The sequence below is a fragment of the Aquarana catesbeiana genome, linkage group LG04, assembly GCF_042186555.1.
Source record: "Aquarana catesbeiana isolate 2022-GZ linkage group LG04, ASM4218655v1, whole genome shotgun sequence".
In the NCBI taxonomy this organism is placed as follows: Eukaryota; Metazoa; Chordata; class Amphibia; order Anura; family Ranidae; genus Aquarana; species Aquarana catesbeiana.
The window spans coordinates 61,186,845-61,212,722 of NC_133327.1; the positions used below are offsets into that span (position 1 = coordinate 61,186,845).

A 25,878-nucleotide genomic window follows, 5' to 3' on the forward strand; every position below is an offset into this window, starting at 1 on the left:
CAGGCGTGTGTGACGGCAACCAAGTGAGGAGTACAAAGACAAGTGTGTCTTGCCTACAGTCAAGCATTGTGGTTGGAGTGTCATGGTCTGGGGCTGCATGAATGCTGCTGGCACTGGTGGGGAGCCACAGTTCATTGAGGGAACCATGAATGCCAACATGTACTGTGACATACTGAAGCAGAGCATGATCCCCTCCCTTCAGAGACTGGGCCGCAGGGCAGTATTCCAACATGATAACAAACCCAAACACATCTCAAAGACGACCACTGCCTTGCTAAAGAAGCTGAGGATAAAGGTGATGGACTGGCCAAGCATGTCTCTAGACCTAAACCCTATTAAGCATCTGTGGGGCATCCTCAAATGGAAGGTGGAGGAGCGCAAGGTCTCTAACATCCACCAGCTCCGTGATGTCATCATGGAGGAGTGGAAGAGGACTCCAGTGGCAACCTGTGAAGCTCTGGTGAACTCCATGTCCAAAAAATGATAAGGCAGTGCTGGAAAATAATGGTGGCCACACAAAATATTGACACTTTGGGCTCAATTTTGACATTTTCACTTAGGGGTGTACTCACTTTTGTTGCCTGCGGTTTAGACATTAATGGCTGTGTGTTGAGTTATTTTGAGGGGACAGCAAATTTTCACTGTTATACAAGCTATACACTCATTACTTTACATTGTAGCAAAGTGTCATTTCGCCAGTGTTGTCACATAAAAAGATAATAAAATATTTACAAAAAATGTGAGGGGTGTACCCACTTTTGTGAGATACTGTGTATACACATGACTGACCCTGCCCGTGCCCGTGTTGTCTGCAAAACCTATTCTTTAACCACTTGACTCCCCACCACAGTACATGGTGGTTAAAGAAGAGGTGTCGCAGGCAATAGTGACAATAAGCAAGCAATAAACAGGTAATTGTGGCAATGTGAGAGTAACAAATGGGCATTCATGAAAATATTATTATTGCTCTTATTATTATACAGGAGTTATATAGCATCAACAGTTTGCTCAGCGCTTTACAACATGAGGATATATGGAAATGGCAATAACAGTGACAATAAGAAAGACCTGCTCCATATTCCAGTCCCCCCGCCTCCTTTCTATTCCAGTAAAAATGTTCACAATGAAACCACATGTCCCAGCATGTGTACACTAACTACCATAAGTTGACCGATCAGCAAACTTCATTACAATTTTATAGACTTAAATAAATGTAATACATTAAAAAATGAACTGCAGTCAAACCAAAATTGACTAAAAACTGGAACCCTGACAAGAAATTTAATAGAACAGCGGCCAAAATCTCCACCAAATACAACTTGACAGACCATCAGTAGACAAATACAGTTTGCAAGTGTCATTCAGTAATATGGTGTTACAAAGTGTTTTACCACTCTATTTAGTTCATATGTAGATCAAAAGGTGTGACCTTTTGATATGCATATGATATCAGTTAAAGTTAAACACACCTTAATAGTAAAAGAAAAAAAAAAAAAGCTTCATTAAATGTCTTCTATTTAACCCCTTATTAACCACTAGTTAAAGTGGAGGTCCGTTTGAAAAAAAAAAAAAAATTAAAGTCAGCAGCTACAAATAGTGTAGCTGCTGACTTTTAATATAAAAGACACTTACCTGTCCAGGGATCCCACGATGTCGGCACCCCTAGCCAATTCGTCCATCGGCTTTGGGTGCAGGTGCCGGCATTGCATGTAAGGGAAACCGGCAGTGAAGCCTTCAGGCTTCACAGCTGGTTTCCTACTGGGCATGCACAAGTCGCACAAAGGTCCCAGAAGGCAGCAGGGGGAAGGAGGAGGGGCCGAATATGTCGTAGATCGCAGTGCGGCGATCTTACCTGGAAGTGGGAGTGGGTAACTGTCACAACCGGGTACCCGCTTACCCCAAAAAGTGTCAAATGTGACAGTGGGGGGGGGGGGGGGGTGCGAACAAGCAGAGCTCCGCTTTAACCCTATTCAGCCCTAATTAATTATTTTCTTCCCTTGATCTGGTAAATATATATACATATACACACACATTGGATATAAAAAGTCTACACACCCCTGTTAAAATGTCAGGTTTCTGTAATGTAAAGATAAATCTTTTCAGATTTTTTTTCGACCTTTAATGTGACCTATACTATACTACTATGTGACCTATATGTGAAATGTACAACTCAGTTGAACAAAAAACTGAAATCTTTTAGGTGGAAGGAAGTAAAAATGAAAAAAATGAAATATGGTTGCATAAGTGGGCACACCCTTAGACCCCTTTCACACTGGGGTGGTTTGCAGGCGTTATTGCGCTAAAAATACCGCCTGCAAACCGACCCAAAACAGCCTCTACTGTTTGTTCAGTGTGAAAGCCCGAGGGCTTTTACACTGAAGCGGTGTGCTGGCAGGAGAAGAAAAAAACTCCTGCAAGCCGCATCTTTGGAGCGGTGAAGGAGCGGTGTATTCACCGCTCCTGCCCATTGAAATCAATGGGGCAGCGCGGCTATACCGCAGCAATACCGCGGCTATAGCCATGCTATGCGAGCGGTTTTAACCCTTTTTCGGCCGCCAGCGGGGGTTAAAACCGCACTGCTAGCGGCCGAATACCGCCGCAAAGACGACGGTAAAACAGCGCTAAAAATAGCACTGTTTTACCGCCGACGCCCCCACCGCCCCAGTGTGAAAGGGGCCTTACATTAATACTTTGTTGAAGCACCTTTCTATTTTATTACAGCACTCAGTCTATTTGGGTACGAGTCTGTCAGCATGGCACATCTTGACTTGGCAATATTTGGTCACTCTTCTTTGCAAAAACATTCCAAATCTGTCCGATTGCAAGTGCATCTCCTGTGCACAACCCTCTTCAGATCACCCCACAGATTTTCAATGGGATTCAGGTCTGGGCTCTGGCTGGGCCATTCCAAAACTTGAATCTTCTTCTGGTAAAGCCATTCCTTTGCTGATTTGGATGCATGCTTTGAGTCATTGTATGAAGGATCCTCTTCATGTTCAGCTTTTTGTGCCAAACATATCTTTTGGAATTATAGCCAAAAAAGTTCAACCTTGGTTTCATCAGACCATAACACATTTTCCCACAGGCTTTTGGGAGACTTCAGATGTGTTTTTGCAAAATTTAGGCAGGCTTGGATGTTTTTCTTCGTAAGAAAAGGCTTCCGTCTTGCCACTCTACCCCATAGCCCAGAAATATGAAGAATATGGGAGATTACATGTAACACACAGCCAGTACTTGCCAGATATTCCTGCAGCTCCTTTAATGTTGCTGTAGGCCTCTTGGTAGGCTCCCTGAAGTTTTCTTCTCCTCTTTTCATCAATTTTGGAGGGACGTCCAATTCTTGGTATTGTAACTGTTGTGCCATATTTTCTCCACTTGATGATGACTGTCTACACTGTGTTCCACAGTATATCCAATGCCTTAAAAAATCTTTTGTACCCTTCTCCTGACTGATACCTTTTAACAATGAGATCCCTCTGATGCTTTGGAAGCTCTCTGCGGACCATGGCTTTTGCTGTAGGATGCGACTAAGAAAAAGTCAGGAAGGACCTACTAGAACAGCTGAACTTTATTAGGGGTAAATCAGAGGCACTCTAAATGATGGCAGGTGTGTACTGACTCCTATTTAAAGTGATTGTAAAAGGCTCGTTTTTTTTTTTTTTACATAACAAGCATGTCATACTTACCTCCACTGTGCAGTTCGTTTTGCAGAGAGTGGCCCCAAACCTGGTCTTCTGGGGTCCCCTGGCAGCTCTCGCAGCTCCTCCCTGCATCAGATAACCCCCCTAGGAGAAGCGATCTCCCAGGGGGGTTACCTTGCGGGCGCGCTGCCGAGTCCAGCATTTGCGTTTATAGACATGAATGCCGAACTCGGCCTCGCCCCCTGGCGCTCGCATCATTGATTATGATTTACAGCAGCAGGAGCCAATAGCTGCGCTGCTATCAATCTATCCAATCAAGAGCCAGGACCCCGTGGAGAGAGGGAGAGTGCGTCTCCACCAACAGAAATACAGGGCTCAGGTAAGTAAAACGGGGGGGGGGGGGGGGGCGGTCACTGCCAGTTTTTTTTTCACCTTAATGCAAAAAAAACAAAAAAAAAAACCAAAGGGTTTACAACCCCTTTAACATGAGTTTGAATGTGATTGCCTAATTCTGAACACAGCTACATCCCCAGTTATAAGAGGGTGTGCACACTTATGCAACCACAATATTTTAGTTTTTTATTTTTACTTCCTCTCCCTAAAAGATTTCAGTTTGTTTTTCAATTGAACTGTACAGTTTATACCGTATATACTCGAGTATAAGTCGAGGCCCTAATTTACCACACAAAAATGGGAAAAACATATTGACCCGAGTATAAGGCGAGGGTGAGAAATGCACAGCTACTGTAAGTGGAAAAGAGGGTCAACAATGCCCATTTGCAGCCTCACTGTGCCCATTTGCATGCCTCACTGTGCCCATTTGCAGCCATAGTTCCCCCGAACTTCAAACTAGGTAGTTAAGGGTTCCTAGATGCCCCCTAGCTGCAGCCAAAATTTGGGGTCTCTGAACCTAAAGGGTCCCGAAATGACATTGCAGCAGATGTACACAGTTGACCGATTTTGGGGCCCCGTATTTCGGGGCCACTTAGTGTTAATAACCCCAAATTTGGTGTGCAAACCCAGTGGAACTAGCACCATAAAATTTCCAAAGCTGGGGTTTCTAGCACCAAGTGGCCCCGAGATACAGGGCCCCAAAAATCGGTTCAGAAAATGTCAAGCACTTTTCTGCAGCAGAGAATGACATTTTCTGAACCGATTTTTGGGGCCCTGTATCTCGGGGCCACTTGGTGCTAGGAACCCCAGCTGAGATATGGGGCCCCAAAGTTAGTTCAGAAAATGAAATTTTTTGCCGCAGAAAAGTGCTTGACTCGAGTATAAGTCGAGGGGGGCACTTTCAGCACAAAAAAATGTGCTGAAAAACTCGACTTATACTCGAGTATATACGGTAGGTCACATTAAAGGTGGAAAAAGTTCTGAAATGATTTATATATATATGTCTCATTTTTTTACATCACAGAAACCTGACATTTTAACACGGGTGTGTAGACTTTTTATAGCCACTGTATAATACAGTTGTGTGAAAAAGTATTTGCCCTCTTTCTGATTTTTTATTATTTTGCATATTTCTCACACTTAAATGATTCAGATCATCAACCAAATGTTATTATTACACTAAGATAACCCGAGTAAATACAAGATGCAGTTTTTAAATGATGGTTTCATTTATTAGGGCAAAAAAGATGTCCAAACCTACATTTTGCTTTGTGTGAACCATTTGGAGGTGGACTTTGGACTTTGCTGTTGTGTTTCGGATCATTGTCCTTCTGTATAACCCAAGTGCACTTGAGCTTGAGGTCACGAACTGATGGCCGGACATTCTCCTTTTCTGGTAGAGCTCAGAATTCATGGTTCCATCAATTATGGTAAGTTGTCCAGGTCCTGAAGCTACAAAGCAGCCTCAGACCATGACGCTACCACCACCATGTCTGACTGTTGGTATGATGTTCTTGTTGTAAAATGCTGTATGCGTTTTATGCCAGATGTAACGGGAAGCACACCTTCCAAAAAGTTAAATTTGTCTCATCAGTTCACAGAATATTTCCCTAAAAGTCTTGGGTATAATCAAGATGTTTTTTGGTAAATGTGAGATGAGCCTTTGTATTCTTTTTGGTCAGCAGTGGCTTTGGCCTTGGAACTCTCCCATGGACGTCATTTTTGCCCAGTCTCTTTCTTATTGTTGAATTATGAACACTGATCTTACCTGAGGCAAGCGAGGCCTGCACTTCTTTAGATGTTGTTCTGGGTTCTTTTATGACCTTCTGGATGAGTCCTCGTGCTCTTGGAATCATTTTGGTTGGCCGGCCACTCCTGGGAAGGTTCACCACTGTTCCAAGTTTTCTCCATTTGTGGATAATGGCTCTCACCGTGGTTCACTGGTGTCCCAAAGCCTTAGAAATGGCATTGTAATCCTTTCCAGACTGATACATGTCAATGATTTTGTTTCTCATCTGTTCTTGAATTCCTTTAGATCACGGCATGATGTGAGGCTTTTTGAGATCTTTTAGCGTGCTTCACTTTGTCAGACAGGTTCTATTTAAGTGTTTTTTTGATTCAACAGGTCTGGCAGTAATCAGGCTTGGGTGTGGCAAGTGAAATTTAACTTAGCTTTCCAAAAAATTGTGGTTAATCACAGTTCATTCATGATTCAGCATGGAAATGGGCAATTACTTTTTCACATAGGGCCAGGTAGGTTTGAACAGCTTTTTTCCCTTAATAAATTAAATAATTTAAACACTGCATCTTGGATTTACTTGGGTTAACTTTGTGTAATATTAAAATTTGTTTGATGATCTGAAGTGTGATAAATATGCAAAAAAAAAAAAAAATCAGGTAGGGGGCAAAAACTTTTCTCACAGCACTGTGTATATACATATTATTTATATATATATATATATATATATATATATATATATATTTTTTTTTTTAATTTGTATTATTATTTTGTGTCACATAAAGAAAAAAAATGCGCAGACTTGAAAAATGCCTTTTTTATATTGGAAACAACTTTTGCCATGCTTTGCACCAATAGCGTAATTTTACTGTCATTTTAAACCGGACAAAATATAGAATAAAATGTATACTCTTTTTAATACAGTAAAATGACTTTTTTTTTTAAACTTACATCGATCAAAATAGAAAAAAAATAACCCCTCTTTTTAGGCCGGGTTCACAAATGTGCAGCCGCAGGTTCATGCCTGGGGTCCGGTGTGTGTCTGTTCACCAGTTCAGGACCGCATTTTTGCCTGAATTCGGCACCTGAACCGGACTTAGACACGCACAGGACCCTTTTGCAATCCGCCCCGGACTTGTGTGAACCGGCTCCATTGTGAGGAGTTCACACTCGCTTGTCATGCGAACTGAATGCAGTGAAATCTGCTGCATTCAATTCGCACACATGTGAACCCAACCTTAGTTTTTTTTTTATTTTGTCTGTAGATTACTTAGAAAATCAAATAATTTTTGCAAGACAGTAAAACCAAAAGCCCAGCCCATTCTTCAAAATTCAGAAAGAATGACTAAGGCGCTCTTTAGAATTCTGTCACGCCTAAAAAGGGCAAATGTTGGTGGGAATGACAGATTCCTGTTGTAGTGGAGTGGAGTTTAGCTCCCAGTCGCAGCACCTGTCAGACAGCGTGACTCCCTCCAAAGTATGTCATCATGTAATGACAAAGGTATTGCTTAATAAACAGGCCACTAGAGGAAATGTAAAACATGCCCTGGCCCATAATGAGTACAAAGGTACAAGAGCTGAAGTGGTTAAGAAAAGGGGAAGTCTGTGGTATGCCAGTATTATAATGTGGTTGTTTCTTTGATCCTGGAGCAATTCAGCAACCCTTGACATCATGTCACAAGATCCATGTAATAAAGGAAGCTGTACTGTACTGTAGAATTGTAGAAATGAAATATTTCACAGTATTACATTGTTTTAATTTTATTTCAGGTACTTATATAGCGCCGTCAATTTACGCAGCACTTTACATATGCATCGTACAACCACATCAGTCCCTACTCTCAAGGAGCTTACAATCCAAGGTCCCTAACTCACATTCATACATATACATAATACGGCCAATTTAGACAGGAGACAGTTAACCTACCAGCATAACTTTGGAGTGTGGGAGGAAAATCGGAGTACCCGGAGGAAACCCACACAGGCACAGGGAGAACATGCAAACTCCAGGCAGGTAGTGTCGTGGTCGGGATTCGAACCAGTGACCCTTTTGTTGCCAGGTGGAAGTGCATATTAGATAACTCATTGTACAGCTCAGACACAACAAACACTTGGCTCGAAGTATGGGCTACATATCTTCAACATCTAGCAGTTACCAACATTTTAAAAATGTATAAAATTACAGGGATCCTATGCTGGTGAATCGGTACGCCACACAAGCAAAGTGGTCTCATAGGACCATACACAGAAAATCATGTCTTCTTCATAGGTTCACATAATGGTCTTAAATTGTATAAAACCCAAAATGTAAAAATTTTAATACACGCGTGCCTTGCTTTAACCACTTGCCAACCATGCTATAGCCGAATGACGGCTACGGCGCGGACATGCGTGCCTTGCTTTAACCACTTGTCAACCGCACTATAGCCGAATGACGGCTACGGCCCGAACAGCCAGTTCTGGGGGGCCATTGTATGAGGTCCTTCCATGATCACGCCTGCCACGTCCCCACAAACCCTCTGGGTCCTTTTTTTTTTTTTTTTTTTTTTTTTTTTTAAATCAGTCTTTTTTATTGTGTTCAATTTAACCAGTGAACCCACCAAAAAAAGGCTACTTCACCACTTTCCCCCATAGGGCGCTCCTGCACTAAAATACTAGGCGATTGTTGTCACCCTGCATGGTGCCCTTAGAAAGATCTGCAGGCTGGTGTGCTAACATACAGCATGTATGCACTCACAGACCGTGTCCTGGTATTTGTAATGATGGTGTGCACACGTGTACTGGAAGATGCGTCACAGCCACTGAGGTGTGCACAACAATTATGCAGAAAGTTCACACATGCAGAAAGTTCAGGTCTGCCTGTCAGGCGTAAAGGTTATACAGAGCGTATTTAACATGGGTTCTTATGGAACACGTTCACATCAATTCATTTTTGTACCTCTGAATTTTTGGAAAGGGTCAGGGACTTTTTTAAAAGGCAAAACGCTGCTTTTTTTTTGGTTAAATAGACTTCAATGGAGACGCTTCAGAAAAGCATGTAGTGCGATTTTGACGCGTTTTGCATTATTATTCTGCCCAACAACAAATTGGCCAAACAAAAATAAAAAACACATGCCCGAAAAGCACAGCAAAAAGCACTGCAGAAACGCTCAAAAGCAACCTGCATAGGTGTGAATGGAGCCTAATGCCACGTACACACAGGCAGACTTTTCGACCGGACTGGTCCGACAGACTTTTGAATGAACGGACTTGCCTACACACCATCACACCAAAGTCCGACCATCACACCAAAGTGGACTAAAATAAGGAAGTTGATAGCCAGTAGCCAATAGCTGCCCTAGCGTCGGTTTTCGTCCGTCGGACTAACATACAGACGAGCGGATTTTTCGCCCGGACTCGAGTCCGTCAGAAAGATTTGAAGCATGTTCCAAATCTAAAGTCCATCAGATTTTCAACTGGAAAAGTCCGCTAAAGGTCCGATGAAGCCCACACACGATCGGATGGTCCGTCGGACCAGTCCGATCGAAAAGTCCGCTCGTGTGTACGCGGCATTAGGGCTCAGTCATACATGTATGAAGCGTGAAGAGCAGGCCTGTTTATGTGTCCGGAGCAGCGTGAAGGCAGCCTGTGGAGACGGAGTGGCTGTATAAACTCACCCGCATATGTGAGTTTGGTAGGTGTGCAGAGACGGGTGGATGGCCCTGAACGCAGTGTGCGTCTGGGGCTACACACCCGTCCCCCACTCGGTGGGGCAGGTGGGTATATACAGACCATCCATCTTCACAGACCGCCTTCACACTGCTCCGGACACAAACAGGCCTGCTCTTCACACTGTATGGGCCCTGCCCCCTGCGTGAATGAGCTTGAAATCTCCTTTCTATGACCAAGTCTTTCCACACAGCATTCCTCATGCCCCAACTCTGTGTCTGGAGAGCAAACACCAAGATGGAGGCACAATTGTTCCTGGAAGGCTGTCTGGGTTGCACAGGGAGAGAAGACAGAAAAACATATTGATAGAACAGTACCTACACACTTCACAGACATGTTCACCCTTTTATGTAAAGCCTAGAGACAATTGCATGCAGCAATAGTTGTCAGTGGCATGCTGGGACATTTAGTTCTACAGCAGGAGAAGGTGAAAGGTTAGCATGTTTAGCTGTCTGTTAGTAATACACGGAGGTTTGTCTGACCCAGCACAACACAGGCACACAGCCCTATAAAGAAGTAGCACCTCGTGTTGCCATGGTAACGGCGTCCGGGCCCGTTTCCCGCCCATACCTCCCAGTGCTCCTACCTTATCTGAGGGGGTGACCTCCTGTGTGAGGCGGCCAGGCAGGCCCCTGTGTATAGGCAGGGCGGCTCCTGAGCTGTATGGGAAGTGTGTGTGAGAGCTGTTTCCGTGTGCGGCATGCTGTGCCTGCCCACTTCTGCAATACACAGTACAGTCATACACACTGACACAGTGCTGGGGACAAGCACAGTCCTGAACATTAGTCCTTAGTACACTTGTTATTTATCATACAGTCCCCAATAAAAATCCATGCAATGGCTGAATGGTAAAGAGACCCTGGCATCACGTGTTACATCTGTATTTTATTACTTCCTATGAAAAGGCAAGCATTTTCAGCCTCATTTAGACTTGCATTCGGGTGTATACACACCACGGTGCTTCGCTCTGCGGCCACAGCAAAAACTCCCCAACTTGTTGCGATCAGCATCAGCTATTGCAATGCACACAGATGCGGCGCATTTGTCAGCAAAAATGGGGGTTAGCCCTGGTTCACACTGCCACAACTTGTCATGTGACTTGAGAGTTCAAAGTCGCATAGCAAGATGTGATAGGGTTGCCACCTCTTCCCTTTAAACCCGAACACATTTTAATTACACAGGTTCTGTGGCTGATTAAGGTGGTAATTACACTCACTTGGTGCCTTATCTGCATTAAATTAGCCTCAGGAATCTGTGTAATTAATATGTGTTCAGGGTTTAAATGGATGAGGTGGCAACCCTAAGACCCCTTTCACACGTGGCGTTTTCAGGCGCTTTAGCGCTAAAAATAGCACCTGAAAAAAGCCTCACCTGCAATCCCAGTGTGAAAGCCCAAGTGCCTTCACATTGGGGCGCTGCGCTGCCAGGGCGTCACAAAAAGTCCTGCAAGCAGCTTCTTTGTAGCACTGTAGGAGCGGTGAATACACCGCTCCTAAAGCACCCCTGCCCATGGAAAGCGCCGCTGCAGCGGCGTTTTGCCGGCAGTTTTTGGCCGCTAGCGGGGGTTAAAAGTGCTAGCGGCCGAATAGTGTGGCTAAAACTACGGTAAACCGCCGCTAAAAATAGCAGCACTTTACCACCGAAGCCCGGGCGCTGGTAGTGTGAAAGTGCCCTAAGTCGCGCCCCATTAACTGCAATGGAACCATTCTAATTGGTGCGACTCAAGACTTAGAAAAAGGTTCCTGCACCACCATTGGTGCAACTTCAATACGACTTGCATTGACCTCTGTTAACCACTTACCAGTGGTTCTGTTATCTTGACTGGGCGTCATATGACGTCCAGCAGGATAACATGTAGGGGCGTGCAGCGCTGCGATCGCGAGTGCGGCGTGTCAATCTGACATGCGGCATCTCCAATCGTGATAAGAAGCCTCTGACAGAGGCTTCTTACCACATGATCAGCTGTGACCAATCATCGCGAGAACCAGGAAGTGCCGGTAAACGTCATTCCTCAGTTCACGCTGACAGGGAGAACCGATCGGCGGCTCTCCCTGTCAAAGACGGGAGGGGGGGGGGGTCAGTGCTGATAATTAGCACATTGATTATCAGCACAGCCCCATCAGATGTGTCAATCAGTGCCCAGTAGTGCCCCAATAATAAGTCTGCTAGTGCCCACCACAGTGCCAATCAGTGCCCATCACAGTGCCAATCAGAGCCCACCATAGTGCCAATCAGTGTCCATCACAGTGCCAATCAGTGCCCAGCATTAATACCTGTCAGTACCTGTCCAATCAATGCTGCCCATCAGTGCCATCTATTAGTGTCCATTAATGCCACCTGTCAGTGTCGCCTGTCAGTGCCGTATAGTGTTGCCTTTCAGTGCTGCATATCAGTGCCACCTATCGATGCCCATCAGTGCTGCATATCAGTGCCGCCTATCAGTGCCCATCAATTCTACATATCAGTGCCTCCTCATCAGTGCCACCTTATCAGTGCCAACCCATCAATGTCCATAGGTGCTGACTCATCAGTGCCCATCAGTGAAGGAAAAAACAAAATTTTATAACAGAAATGAAGAAAAACTTTTTTTTTTCAAAAATGTCCGTCTTTTTTAGTTTGTTTAGCAAAAAAATAAAAACTGCAGACGTGATCAAATACCACCAAAAGAAAGCTCTATTTGTGGGAAGATAATGATAAAAATTTAGTTTGGGTACAGTGTTGTATGACCGCACAATTCATTGTCATGTCATTCAAAGTGCGACAGCACTGAAAGCTCAAAATTGTCCTGGGCAGGAAGGGGTGAAAGTGCCTGGTATTGAAGTGGTTAAAGAAGTCGTATGCAAGCCGCAATTAAGTCGCACAGGGTTGTTGGATTCAAGGTTGCACAAAGCAGTGTGAACCCAGCCTAAAACGCAGATTGCTCTTCAAGAAAGACGTGGATTTAGATATACGAATGAAGGGGCAGAAGAGCTATTAAGTCCTGATCCTGTTTTAACCCTTCCAAAGACATTACAGGTTTTCTTTCACGTTTTTTCCCAAAGCCACAACAGAGGAGGTCTCCCCGCCATGAGGAAAAATCCCCATAGTTGTCAGCTGATCAGATGTCCCCATTAGATTTCCCCTCCTCTCCTGTTTGGGCAACGGCGGCAAATTTATTTCCCATTTTCTTTCACGCCAATAGTGGTCACCAGGACAAAATAAACAGGGCCATTCTCCTCAGTAAAGACACAATAATAAAAGCTGTGCACCACTGGGCATGCTGATGACAGCTACAACAATAAAATCTACCCTCTATATAAGAAAAACCAACATGTAATATGCAAAGTGGTAACACTCCTAATTTGAAGCTTTGAAATATAAATAAAAAATAGAGGGAGTGGTGGCCTCCAGTTATATGCATGCCACATTAACTTACTTACCTGGGAGGCACCATCTTCATCGGTGCACCTAGTCATACTTCCGTTTGTGGCAGTATGCGCCCAGGGGATGAATAGCCAGAATGCAAAAAGTCTGTGCTCTGGGCATTTGTCCCTGGGCACATACTGCCATAAACAGAAATACCGATTGGTGTACCATCCAGCCGAAGCAGCTATCAGTCTCTCAAAGGGCCCTTTCACACTGTTCTGTAGCAAAATCGCGGTATAAACGCATATGTTTCCTGTGCATTTCTGGGGGTTTTTTTTGGGTTGCCTGCACCTGTTAAAAATGGATACGTGTCTCGAAAATGCACCAAAAATGCAAATCGCGTTTCAGTGTGAAAAGGGCCATAGAGTTTGACAGGCTACTGGCAGTGGCTGGGCAGGGCAGTTAAATGCCCACTGTGCATGGGGCCTTAGATATTTAGAAATTTGAGCTACTGCATTAGGCCTCAAGCACACGTGTGTACAATTTACTGTGTACAGATCCAGACATCCCAAGTTTCCTGCAACTCGTGGGAGTCTCCCGCATTTGGTTGTGGGCTCCCAGGGACACGCAAGCCCTGGGCCTGTCACTCACAGACAGTAGACAGCGTCCGCTTGGGCTGCTCTGTCTACTGTCTGTGGCCAGGAGAGGGGGCAGAACGGAGCCTGAAGCACTGGGGTGTCGACACTGAAGGACACTGAGGCTGCGCTGGTGGACACTGATGAGGTAGCACTGAAAGACTCTGATGGGCTGCACTGGTGGACACTGATGAGGTGGCACTGAAGGACACTGATGGGCTGTACTGGTGGACACTGATGAGGTGGCACTGATAGGCTGAACTGATGGGCTGCACTGGTGGGCATTGATGGGCTACACTGGTGGGCACTGATGGGCTGCACTGGTGGGCACTGATGAGGTGGAACTGATAGGCTGCACTGGTGGGCACTGATTAGGTGACACTGATGGGCTGCACTGGTGGGGACTGAGGAGGTAGCACTAATAGGCTGAACTGGTGGGCACTCATTGGCTGCACTGGTGAGCACTGATGAGGTGGCACTTATAGGCTGAACTGGTGGGCACTGATATGGCACTGATAGGCTGAACTGGTGGGCACTGATAGGCTGCACTGGTGGGCACTGATGAGGTGACACTGATGGGCTGCACTGGTGGGCACTGATAGGCTGCACTGGTGGGCACTGATGGACACTGATAGGCTGCACAGATGAACACTAATAGGCTGCACTGGTGGGGACTGAGGAGGTAGCACTAATAGACTGAACTGGTGGGCACTCATTGGCTGCACTGGTGAGCACCGATGAGGTGGCACTTATAGGCTGAACTGGTGGGCACTGATATGGCACTGATAGGCTGAACTGGTGGGCACTGATAGGCTGCACTGGTGGGTACTGATGAGGTGACACTGATGGGCTGCACTGGTGGGCACTGATAGGCTGCACTGGTGGGCACTGATGGACACTGATAGGCTGCACCAATGAACACTGATAGGCTGCACTGGTGGGGACTGAGGAGGTGGCACTAATAGGCTGAATTGGTGGGCACTCATTGGCTGCACTGGTGGGCACTGATGAGGTGGCACTTATAGGCTGAACTGGTGGGCACTGATAGGCTGCACTGGTGGGCACTGATGTGGCACTGATAGGCTGAACTGGTGGGCACTAATAGACTGCACTGGTGGGCACTGATGAGGTGTCACTGATAGGCTGCACTGGTGGGCACAGATGGACACTGATAGGCTACACTGATGGACACTGATAGGCTGCACTGGTGGGCAATGATGTGCTGCACTGGTGGGCACTGATGAGGTGGCACTGATGGACACTAATAGGCTACACTGATGGACACTGATAGGCTGCACTGGTTGGCACTGATGAGGTGGCACTGATGGGCTGCACTGGTGGGCACTGATGAGGTGGCACTAATGGACACTGATAGGCTGCACTGGTGGGAACTGATGAGGTGGCACTGATTGACACTGATAGGCTGCACTGATGGGCTGCACTGGTAGGCATTGATGAGGTGGCACAAATGGACACTGATGGTCACTGATAGGCTGTACTGATGGACACTGATAGGCTGCATTTAATTGGCACTGATCAGGCTGCATTTCATTGGCACTGGCAAGGCTGCATTTCATTGGGGGGGGGGGGGGGGTCGGCGCCGGCGTAAAGTGTCACTTGCCTGAAATTAGTTTTTGCAGGTTGGGATGTCTGCAGATCTGTAGTTTATACAAATCTAAATGTAGCGGTATTGTATGCTATGGGCCCATACACACAGGTCTGCAGAATGTGTGTGCATTGTTTGCGTGCATCCAGTATACATGGACCCTATTAGATGCTGCCGACAGGCCAACATGTAAATAAATGTGTAGCCAGCTGTGCTGCCGCTGCTGATTACACGCTGTTCATGTTTACATCTCCTTTAACCACTTGAGCCCCGGACCATTATGCTGCCTAAGGACCAGAGGTCTTTTTCCAATTTGGCACTGCGTCGCTTTAACTGCTAATTGCGCGGTCATGCAATGCTGTACCCAAACGAAATTTGCGTCCTTTTCTTCCCACAAATAGAGCTTTCTTTTGATGGTATTTGATCACCTCTGCGGTTTTTATTTTTTGCGCTATAAACGGAAAAAGACCGAAAATTTTGAAAAAAAATGATATTTTCTACTTTTTGTTATAAAAAAAATCCAATAAACTAAATTTTAGTCATACATTTAGGCCAAAATGTATTCGGCCACATGTCTTTGGTAAAAAAAATGTCAATAAGCGTATATTTATTGGTTTGCGCAAAAGTTATAGCGTCTACAAACTAGGGTACATTTTCTGGAATTTACACAGCTTTTAGTTTATGACTGCCTATGTCATTTCTTGAGGTGCTAAAATGGCAGGGCAGTACAAAACCCCCCCAAATGACCCCATTTTGGAAAGTAGACACCCCAAGGAAATTGCTGAGAGGCATGTTGAACCCATTGAATATTTATTTTTTTTGTCCCAAGTGATTGAAAAATGACAAAAAAAAAAAAAAAAAAAAATATTTACAAAAAGTCGTCACTAAATGATATATTGCTCACACAGGCCATGGGCCTATGTGGAATTGCACCCCAAAATACATTTAGCTGCTTCTCCTGAGTATGGGGATACCACATGTGTGGGACTTTTTGGGAGCCTAGCCGCGTACGGGGCCCCGAAAACCAATCACCGCCTTCAGGATTTCTAAGGGTGTAAATTTTTGCTTTCACTCTTCACTGCCTATCACAGTTTCGGAGGCCATGGAATGCCCAGGTGGCACAAAACCCCCCAAAATGACCCCATTTTGGAAAGTAGACACCCCAAGCTATTTGCTGAGAGGCATATTGAGTCCATGGAATATTTTATATTTTGACACAAGTTGCGGGAAAGTGACACTTTTTTTTTTTTTTTTTTTTTTTTTCATAAAGTTGTCACTAAATGATATATTGCTCACACAGGCCATGGGCATATGTGGAATTGCACCCCAAAATACATTTAGCTGCTTCTCCTGAGTATGGGGATACCACATGTGTGGGACTTTTTGGGAGCCTAGCCGCGTACTGGACCCCGAAAACCAATCACTGCCTTCAGGATTTCTAAGGGTGAAAATTTTTGATTTCACTCTTTACTGCCTATCACAGTTTCGGAGGCCATGGAATGCCCAGGTGGCACAAAACCCCCCCAAATGACCCCATTTTGGAAAGTAGACACCCCAAGCTATTTGCTGAAAGGCATGGTGAGTATTTTGCAGCTCTCATTTGTTTTTGAAAATGAAGAAAGACAAGAAAAAACATTTTTTTTTTTTCTTTTTTCAATTTTCAAAACTTTGTGACAAAAAGTGAGGTCTGCAAAATACTCACTATACCTCTCAGCAAATAGCTTGGGGTGTCTACTTTCCAAAATGGGGTCATTTGGGGGGGTTTTGTGCCACCTGGGCATTCCATGGCCTCCGAAACTGTGATAGGCAGTGAAGAGTGAAATCAAAAATTCACGCCCTTAGAAAGCCTGAAGGCGGTGGTTGGTTTTCGGGGTCCCGTACGCGGCTAGGCTCCCAAAAAGTCTCACACATGTGGTATCCCCGTACTCAGGAGAAGCAGCAGAATGTATTTTGGGGTGTAATTTCACATATTTCCATGGCATGTTTGAGCAATATATCATTTAGTGACAACTTTGTGCAAAAAAAAAAAAAAAAAAAAAAAAAATTTGTCTCTTTCCCGCAACTTGTGTCGCAATATAAAATATTCCATGGACTCGACATGCCTCTCAGCAAATAGCTTGGGGTGTCTACTTTCCAAAATGGGGTCATTTGGGGGGGTTTTGAACTGTCCTGGCATTTTATGCACAACATTTAGAAGCTTATGTCACACATCACCCACTCTTCTAACCACTTGAAGACAAAGCCCTTTCTGACACTTATTGTTTACATGAAAAAGTTTTTTTTTTTTGCAAAAAAATTACTTTGAACCCCCAAACATTATATATTTTTTTAAAGCAAATGCCCTACAGATTAAAATGGTGGGTGTTTCATTTTTTTTTTTCACACAGTAATTGCGCAGCGATTTTTCAAACGCATTTTTTGGGGAAAAAACACACTTTTTTAAATTTTAATGCACTAAAACACGCTATATTGCCCAAATGTTTGATGAAATAAAAAAGATGATCTTAGGCCGAGTACATGGATACCAAACATGACATGCTTTAAAATTGCGCACAAACGTGCAGTGGCAACAAAATAAATACATGTTTAAAAGCCTTCAAAAGCCTTTACAGGTTACCACTTTAGATTTACAGAGGAGGTCTACTGGAAAAATTACTGCACTCGATCTGGCCTTCGCGGTGATACCTCACATGCATGGTGCAATTGCTGTTTATGTTTGACGACAGACCGCCGCTTGCGTTCGCCTTAGCGCGAGAGCAGGGGGCGACAGGGGTGTTTTTTTTTTTTTTTTTTTTTTTTCTTTATTATTTTTTTGCTTTTTTAATCTTACTTTTAAACTGTTCCTTTCATATTTTTTTTTTTAATCATTTTTATTGTTATCTCGGGGAATGTAAATATCCCCTATGATAGCAATAGGTAGTGACAGGTACTCTTTTTTGAAAAAATTGTGGTCTATTAGACCCTAGATCTCTCCTCTGCCCTCAAAGCATCTGACCACACCAAGATCGGTGTGATAAAATGCTTCCCCAATTTCCCAATGGCGCTATTTTTTTTTTTGTTTAATATGTTTTTATTGATGACAGGAAGTCCAATACACAAAAATAGGTGCCCATCATATGCTTGGGCATAATAAACATACATAAAATGTTATACATTCCATATTATGTTAAGGTACAATGTAAAGGTATGTATGCAGGGCATGAGCACTCCCTAAAAACTTAAACTATGACATTTGAAACAGGACCTGATCCTGACATATTTTTCACTTATATGAACATCTAGGCATTAAAAGAAAAGGAGAGAGATAGAGAAGAGAAGAAAAGAACAGGGATAGGGCCGAAGGGAATTGGAGGGGTGAGAGTGGGAGAGGAAGGGAGGGGGAGGAGGGATGGGGAGGGTGCCCACCTCAGCCAGGGCGTTGCATTTTAATATACAGACACATTACGTGTTTGAAGCCATAATTTCCGCGTACGCCGCGGAGTACTTGAAGGCGAACCACTGGGACCATATTTTCCTCCCTAAGTCTGATTTGTTTCTGAGGGAGAAGGTTAAGTCCTCCATGTAGTATGTGTGGTCTACCTCACATAACCATTGACGCAGGGAAGGTATCTTTGGAGTTTTCCAGAACCTAGGTATGAGGGTTTTGGCAGCGTTTAATAAATGTGGTGTAATGGATTTTTTGTATGGTCCCACTGGCTCGTCTGTACAATGCAATAATACCTGCCAGGGGTCATTAGGAACCTCCGAGCCCTGGATTTCTTTTATCCAATGGAGGATGGTAAGCCAAAAGGGCCTAATAAGTGGGCAGGACCACCAAATATGAGCATGTGTTCCTCTCTCTCCACATCTCCTCCAACAGAGAGGTGAGACCTGAGGAAATAGCTTGTTGAGCACAGCAGGAGTGTAGTGCCACCTGGTCAAAAGTTTATAATTAACTTCAGCTGATTTCGAGGACATGGATGATGCGTGAGAGAGTTGAAGGATAGAAGATTTCTGGGTTTCCGTTAGGGTCTGACGAAGATCCTTTTCCCAGTTGCGAAGGAAGCTAGGATATCCTGCGGTGCTCAGTGATCTTAATGATTTATAAAAATAAGAAAGAGGTTTCTCCACTGGGTGGACATCAACAAAGGCTGCTTCTATCACCGTTAGGTTAGATACATTGCGCAAAGGCTTAGGAAGGGTTTTAATGAAATCAGATAATTGCAGATATCTCCATAGGTCCATAAACGATGGGTTTGGGACCGTTGTGAGCATGGTCAAAGGTAAAGCGTCAGAGTCTTTGGTGACTTGGTGTAGTAACACTGAGTTCCCAAGATTCCAGGAGTGTAACTTGGGATCGATGTTCCCCGGGGGGAAATACATGTGACCAGTTATTGGCATGAGGGGGGAGTTGTATTGCCAAGCGTGCTTTTTACAAAGTAAGTCCCAGACCCGTAGCGTATAACACGTGAGAGGGGATGTTTCCTCAGATAAGTGCCTGGTTTTCTTCGGAATCCAGATTAATGGATAGAGGTCAGTGCCCCCCAGTGCCACCTCCAGTGATACCCAGAGTTTTGAATCTTTATGATATTTCCAATCTGAGATTCTGGATAAAATGGTTGCCAAAAAATATTGTTTGATGTCCGGGAGGGCCAGACCTCCCTCCGCCTTTGATCTAGTAAGAAGCGATCTAGTCAGTCTGGGACGGCGTCTACCCCAGACGTATCTGCAAATCATGGTTGTTATGCGTTTAAAGTACTCAGCAGGAATATGAAACGGTATCATTTGGAACAGGAAGAGCAGCCTGGGCAGTATGTTCATTTTAACCACTCCTATCCTCCCCAGCCACGAATGTGCGAGTTGAGACCATTTTTGGAGATCGGATTTGATTGAATTTAATAGAGGCATAAAATTGGTTTGGAATAAAGAGGACAGTGCGGGAGTAAGGAATATACCTAGATATTTCATGGCTTTTTTTTGCCAACTAAAAGGGAAAGATTCCTGTAGGTGAGTTGCGGTTTCTTTGGGGACTGAAATATTTAGGATTTCAGATTTTGTCATGTTAATTTTAAAGTTTGAGATTTGGTTAAAGGTCGAAAAGGCCTGCATTAAGTTGGGAAGGGTAATTCTAGGTTGTTGAATGTAAAACAAAATATCGTCCGCATATGCAGCATATTTATGTTCAAAGGAGCCCACAGTAATGCCGTGTATGTTTGGATTGTGTCTTATAGTTGATAGAAAGGGTTCTAACGATAGGGCGAATAAAATCGGTGAAAGGGGGCATCCCTGACGAGTACCGTTATGTAGAACGAAGGGGTCACTGAGGGTGCCGTTAATTCTAAGTTGGGCTGTGGGATAATTATAGAGAGCTGCTATTTGGCTCAGGAAAGAGGGGCTCAGCCCCAGGTGAGCCAGAGTCGCCATTAGGAACTCCCAGTCCACCCGGTCAAATGCCTTCTCGGCATCCGTTGACAGCAGCAGGGTGGACTGGGAGGACCCACGCACGTGCGCGATCAGGGAGAGGGTACGCAGAGAGTTATCGCGTGCCTCTCTACCGGGAATGAAACCCGTTTGTTCATTCGAAACCCATTTAGGGACTAAGGGGAGGAGTCTGTTAGCTATTAGTTTTGCGTATAATTTAGCGTCAGTATTCAAAAGGGAGATGGGGCGATAACTACCACAGCAACTCGGGTCCTTTCCTGCTTTGGGGATAATTGTGATGTGTGCATGTAAAGTTTCTGGTCTAATAGGGTCACCGGAGGGAATTGAGTTAGCATAGTTAGCAAGTCTTGGGAGCAGGATGTCTGCAAAAGAGCGATAATAGGAGACCGTAAGCCCATCCGGGCCCGGAGCCTTGCCCGATGCCATGGCCTTAAGAGCTCTACGTAGCTCTTCAGAGGTGAATTCACCGTCTAGGGTTGACAACAAGTCATCTGCCAGTCTTGGGAGTTTAGCTTTTGCAAGGTAGTCTTGTATAGCCTGTCTGCGGGTAGCTTGGTCGGGTATATTGTGTTGCACATGGTATAGTTGTTGATAAAACATTCTAAACTCGGCCGCTATTGCAGGGGTGTGGTGAACTAGCTCATCAGTTCTAGATTTAATTTTAGCAATGAAAGTTGCAGCTTTTTTTTGTTGCAGAGAGCGAGCCAGCAATCTACCAGGCTTATTGCCCCATTCGTATGAACGTTGTGCTATAATGCGAAATTGCTGTTTTTGTTCAATATGAAAGAGATTTTTCAGATCTTCTCTCTTTTTGGTTAGGGTTTCAAACACCTGATTTGCTAGGCCCGCTTTGTGCTGTCGTTCAAGGGCACCTATATCTCTGAGGAGTTCTGCTTGCTGTGTTGCTCTCTCTTTTTTTTTCCTAGCCCCTAGTTCAATGAATTTTCCTCGTATAAAGGCCTTATGGGCCTCCCAAAGTACTCCCGGGGAGATCTCCCGGCTGGCATTGTCCCCGAAGTATTGTGCCAATTCCTTGGAAATAGCGGTAGTGTCTATGTCATCCATGAGTAAGTGGTCGTTTAGTTTCCAATTAACGATCTTAGTTGGGATAGAGGGAATTTTTATCTGAAGTATAATTGGTGCGTGATCTGATAATGTGGAGGTTTCTATCTTTGAGCCAATGATAAGGGGGAGGTGAAAGTGATCAATAAAAAGGTAATCGATGCGTGAATATGAGTGATGTAAGTGCGAAAAATGGGTGTAGTCTCTCGCTTTAGGATTGAGGATTCTCCAGACATCGATTAACTGGGCGTCATGCAGACGTTTGCGTACGAGTGTTAATCGTCGGTGTGTGATGCAGGATGTGCCTGTGGATGTGTCAATAGGGGGTTCCAAGGGGGCATTAAAGTCTCCTGATAGAAGGACACACCCCTGGGCAAAATCTGTCAATTTAGTAAGGGTGGCGGTCAGAAAGCCAGTTTGGTCTCGATTGGGAGCGTATAGTGTGGCGATAGTGCATAACATACTACCCAGCTTGCCTCTGAGAAATAGAAATCGCCCCGAAGGGTCGCTTACCATAGTTTCGAACGAGAACGAGGTACCCCTGCGAAAGCCAATGGCCACACCTTTAGACTTGTGAATATCAGAAAGGCTGTAGTACCACGTGGGGTACTTTGGGGAAAAGAGTTTCACTGCTGTTGTGTGTGTCAGATGAGTCTCCTGCAGGCAAACAATGTCAGCCCGCAGGCGATCCAGCTCTCTAAATAAATTGTGACGCTTACCTGGAGCGTACAGTCCCCGGACGTTGAGTGAAAGTATGTTGAGCTTAGCCATTGACTCCGTCAGGGGGAACCCACTCCATCCATTCCATAAGCCCCTTGTATCTGAGGTGGACACCAATAAAAGAATTAGGGATGGGGTAGGGTGGGGTAGGGAAAATCCAGGAGATGAAGGAGAAGAAGATAAACAGAGAAAAAGAAGATAAGAAGGAAGAAGGTAGTTTACCAAATTGCATCGTCACATTCACCACCCAGTCTGTACCTAGGCGGCAATCAGCACGCAGAGCACTGCAGTGCATGATGGGGATAAATCGCGGGCCCCGCACACCCGGTGCCCCAACCCCGAGGGGGACGAGCCCACGAGTGCACGGGACCCCCCGGGGGAACGGGTCCGCCACCCGGAACGACAAACAGAGGGCGCTCAACGTGGCGCATCTGTCCGCCCCAGAGCTCCGGAGCCGGCACAAACAAATTATTATAACATCAAACCCAAGAGGCGTTTGCCAAACACATCAAATTCAAATTTAACCTTATAAAACGTTAAACCAAGTAACACCGGTAGGGTTAATGTCCCGGCAGTCTTTAGCTATGTTTCTCTAGACCAAGTGTCCAAAAAAAAAAAAAAGAAAACAAAAGAGAGAACAACCAATAAGTAAAAACAAGATCCGTTATATCAGATCGAATAACTGAATACTTGCGGCCAACACCAAGGACATGATGTTGCAGACCATAGCCAGGGTCCTTTTGCTTCCAAATAGGAGTCACCCAACTTGTGGAGGAGGAGATCCAGAAGAGCCCGATCTGCGCTTGTGATCTACTTTTTGCCACCGTGGTTCTGCAGAGGGGGTAGGGGATGGAATGAGATCTTGCCATCCTGGGAGTTCTGGTATGGGTATATTGAGATCCGTGCAGAACTTATCCAAGTCCTCTGGGAAGCGAAGAGTCACAGTTTTGCCCTCCTTGTGCGCAATGAGTGATGCAGGGAACCCCCAGCGATAGTTGATCGATGCTGCACGGAGCTGTTCAGTTAAGGGACGCAGAGCCCTGCGTCGGTCCAGCGTTTCTCTGGCTAGATCTGGGAAGAACAAGAGGGAGGCCCCGTCAAAGTCCAGAGGTGATTTTTCTCTGGCCTTTTTCATGATTATTTCTTTCTCCTCAAAATAATGCAGTCTGCATATCACGTCCCGCGGGACTTCCGATGACAAGTTGCGGGGGCGGAGGGCCCTGTGAGCTCGGTCTATTTTCAGAGGAAAGTCCGCGGGCTGACCGAGGAGGCCGTTGAATATACCTCGCAGTGAGGGGAGGAGGTCGTCGTCACCCGTTGCCTCTGGCAACCCTCTTATCCTGATGTTATTCCGCCTATTGCGGTTCTCCTGGTCCTCGATCTTGTAGAGGGCCATTCTGTGCGCAATAGAGAGGGTGCGGGTGGTGTTCTGTAAGGCCCTAATGGCGGACGCGTGGCGATCCAACCGTAGTTCGGTCTCCTCCACCCGCTCTAACACGTGCGAAAGATCCGATCTCACCGCGGAGATCTCTTTTTTGATCGAACGCTCCAGCCCTGCGAACAAGGAGGTCAGCTCTGTCTTGGTGGGGAGATCGCTCACGAGCGCCGCAACCCCCGAGTATTTTAAGGCGCTCTCGTCTCCCTCTGAGCAGGCCGAAGTTGCTGGGGAGTGTCTCCCGGGCTCAGATCTGTGGCGGGAGGCGGAGCACGCACCCCGAGGAGAGCGGCCAAGCTCGTCCATATCAAGGGAGTCCTCTGGATCGGTGGCCAGGTAACGTTTTATGGATCCCGAAGGGGTTCCTTTTTTAGGTAGCGACTTGCCTGGTCTCTTCCGCATGCTGTGGAGGTTCAAACCTGGTAGAAATCTTGGGTTAAGCCGATGAAAAGTAGTGTCAGCGCCGGAGCTCGAGGAAGACACGTCCTTACCGCTGCATGCCGAAACCACGCCCCCCCCCAATGGCGCTATTTACATCCGGCGAAATCTAAGTCATGAAATACTCGTAGCTTCCGGTTTCTTAGGCCATAGAGATGTTTGGAGCCACTCTGGTCTCTGATCAGCTCTATGGTCAGCTGGCTGAATCACCGGCTGCATTCTCAGGTTCCCTGTTGAGACAGGAGAGCCAGAGAAAAACACGGAAGACGGTGGGGGGGGGGGGCATTCCCTCCCACGGCTTGTAAAAGCAGTCTAGAGGCTAATTAGCCGCTAGGATTGCTTTTACATGAAAGCCGACCGCTGGCTGAAAAGAATGATACCAAGATGATACCTAAACCTGCAGGCATCATTCTGGTATAACCACTCAAAGTCGTGAATGGCGTACCTGAAGACAAAAAAATGGTTAACAATGGTTAACAATAAAGCACAGAAAGTGTAAATAATTACACACCTGAAAAACAAACATGATAAAACATAATAACAATAACAATAACAATAACAATAAAACATTGCAGAATAGAATACAGTAAAAAAGAGCAGAACAATAGAGAGAGAGAATAGAGAGAGAGAGAACAATAAAACAACAACTATTTTTTTTATTTCATATTTTTTTTTTTTTTTACACTTTTTTTGTAACTAACTTTTATAACGGTAACCGGTTCCAGGTTCGGGTCTCTCAAAATGCGATGGCATCTTGGGAGACCCTGTGAAAGTGTGCCTAGTCTGTGCAATGCTGTACCCTACGCTAATACTCAACTAGTGAATGGTAGCGTTCAAAACATTCACCAATGCAAAGACCAGGATTGTCAGGACAGGAGGGACAATAATAGCGGGTGTCACGCCTATATCCGCGCTTGCTGCAGACACGACATCTTTTTTGGGGGGGTTCGTTGGGTAGGGGTACTCGGGAGGACATAAAAATGCCTCTCATGCAGCCGACTGCATTTGGTTGGGGATGTGAATGGGGGAAGTACGGGCGCTGCAGAAGCGGTGGGTTCCCAATTAGGATTGGCGAATGCAGCAGGAAGGGCACTATGGGCACGACGGGCCTGTGTTTGTCTTCTTGGTGGCAGTGGGACACTACTTGTGCTTGCCACCTCACCAGCTTGAACTGCACTTATGGGACTCGCCACGTCACCAAGTGTTACTGCAGTGCTGGTTTGACTACGACCGGGGTGTACTAGGCCGCTGGCGCTTGCCAGTTCACCAAAACGCTACCAAAAAACGTTAGCGATCGCAGGGATCAGGCCTGACTCTGCGAACGCTGCAGTTATGCGTTTAGTGTTTTGTAAGTGTCAGTGATCGATCGATACTGCACTTGGGTGGGCTGGGCCGGGCCGGGCGGAGGGGCAAAACGCAGGTGCTAGCAGGTATCTGGGCTGATCCCGCTAACACTGCGTTTTTGGGAACCCTAAACTGCTGGTGACGCTAGTATAGATCTGATCGGATCAGATATTGATGCGATCAGATACTATACCACTAAGGGAGGTGTACGGTGCGTGCGTGGGTGTTAGCGGTACTGGCGCTAATCTGACGCTGCCTGGGGCTGGTGCTTGCCAGTTCACCAAAACGCTACAAAAAAAACTGTTAGCGATCGCAGGGATCAGGCCTGACTCTGCGAACGCTGCAGTTATGCGTTTAGTGTTTTGTAAGTGTCAGTGATCGATCGATACTGC

General features: G+C 45.5%; 1 protein-coding gene across 3 annotated transcripts in view; it reads right to left on the reverse strand.

Annotated features, from left to right (window-relative positions):
* Nucleotides 1–25,878, reverse strand: part of PLA2G7 (phospholipase A2 group VII) — a 109,082-nt gene that overhangs the window by 64,125 nt on the left and 19,079 nt on the right. The window contains exon 1 of one of the 3 annotated variants that reach the window (XM_073625258.1): nt 10,067–10,197. The exons of 1 other annotated variant lie outside the window; for it this stretch is intronic. The gene's annotated coding sequence lies outside the window, so the exon portion shown is untranslated. Of the gene's footprint in view, nt 1–10,066; nt 10,198–25,878 lie in introns of those variants that run through there. One more of the 3 variants, XM_073625256.1, reaches the window with a different exon arrangement.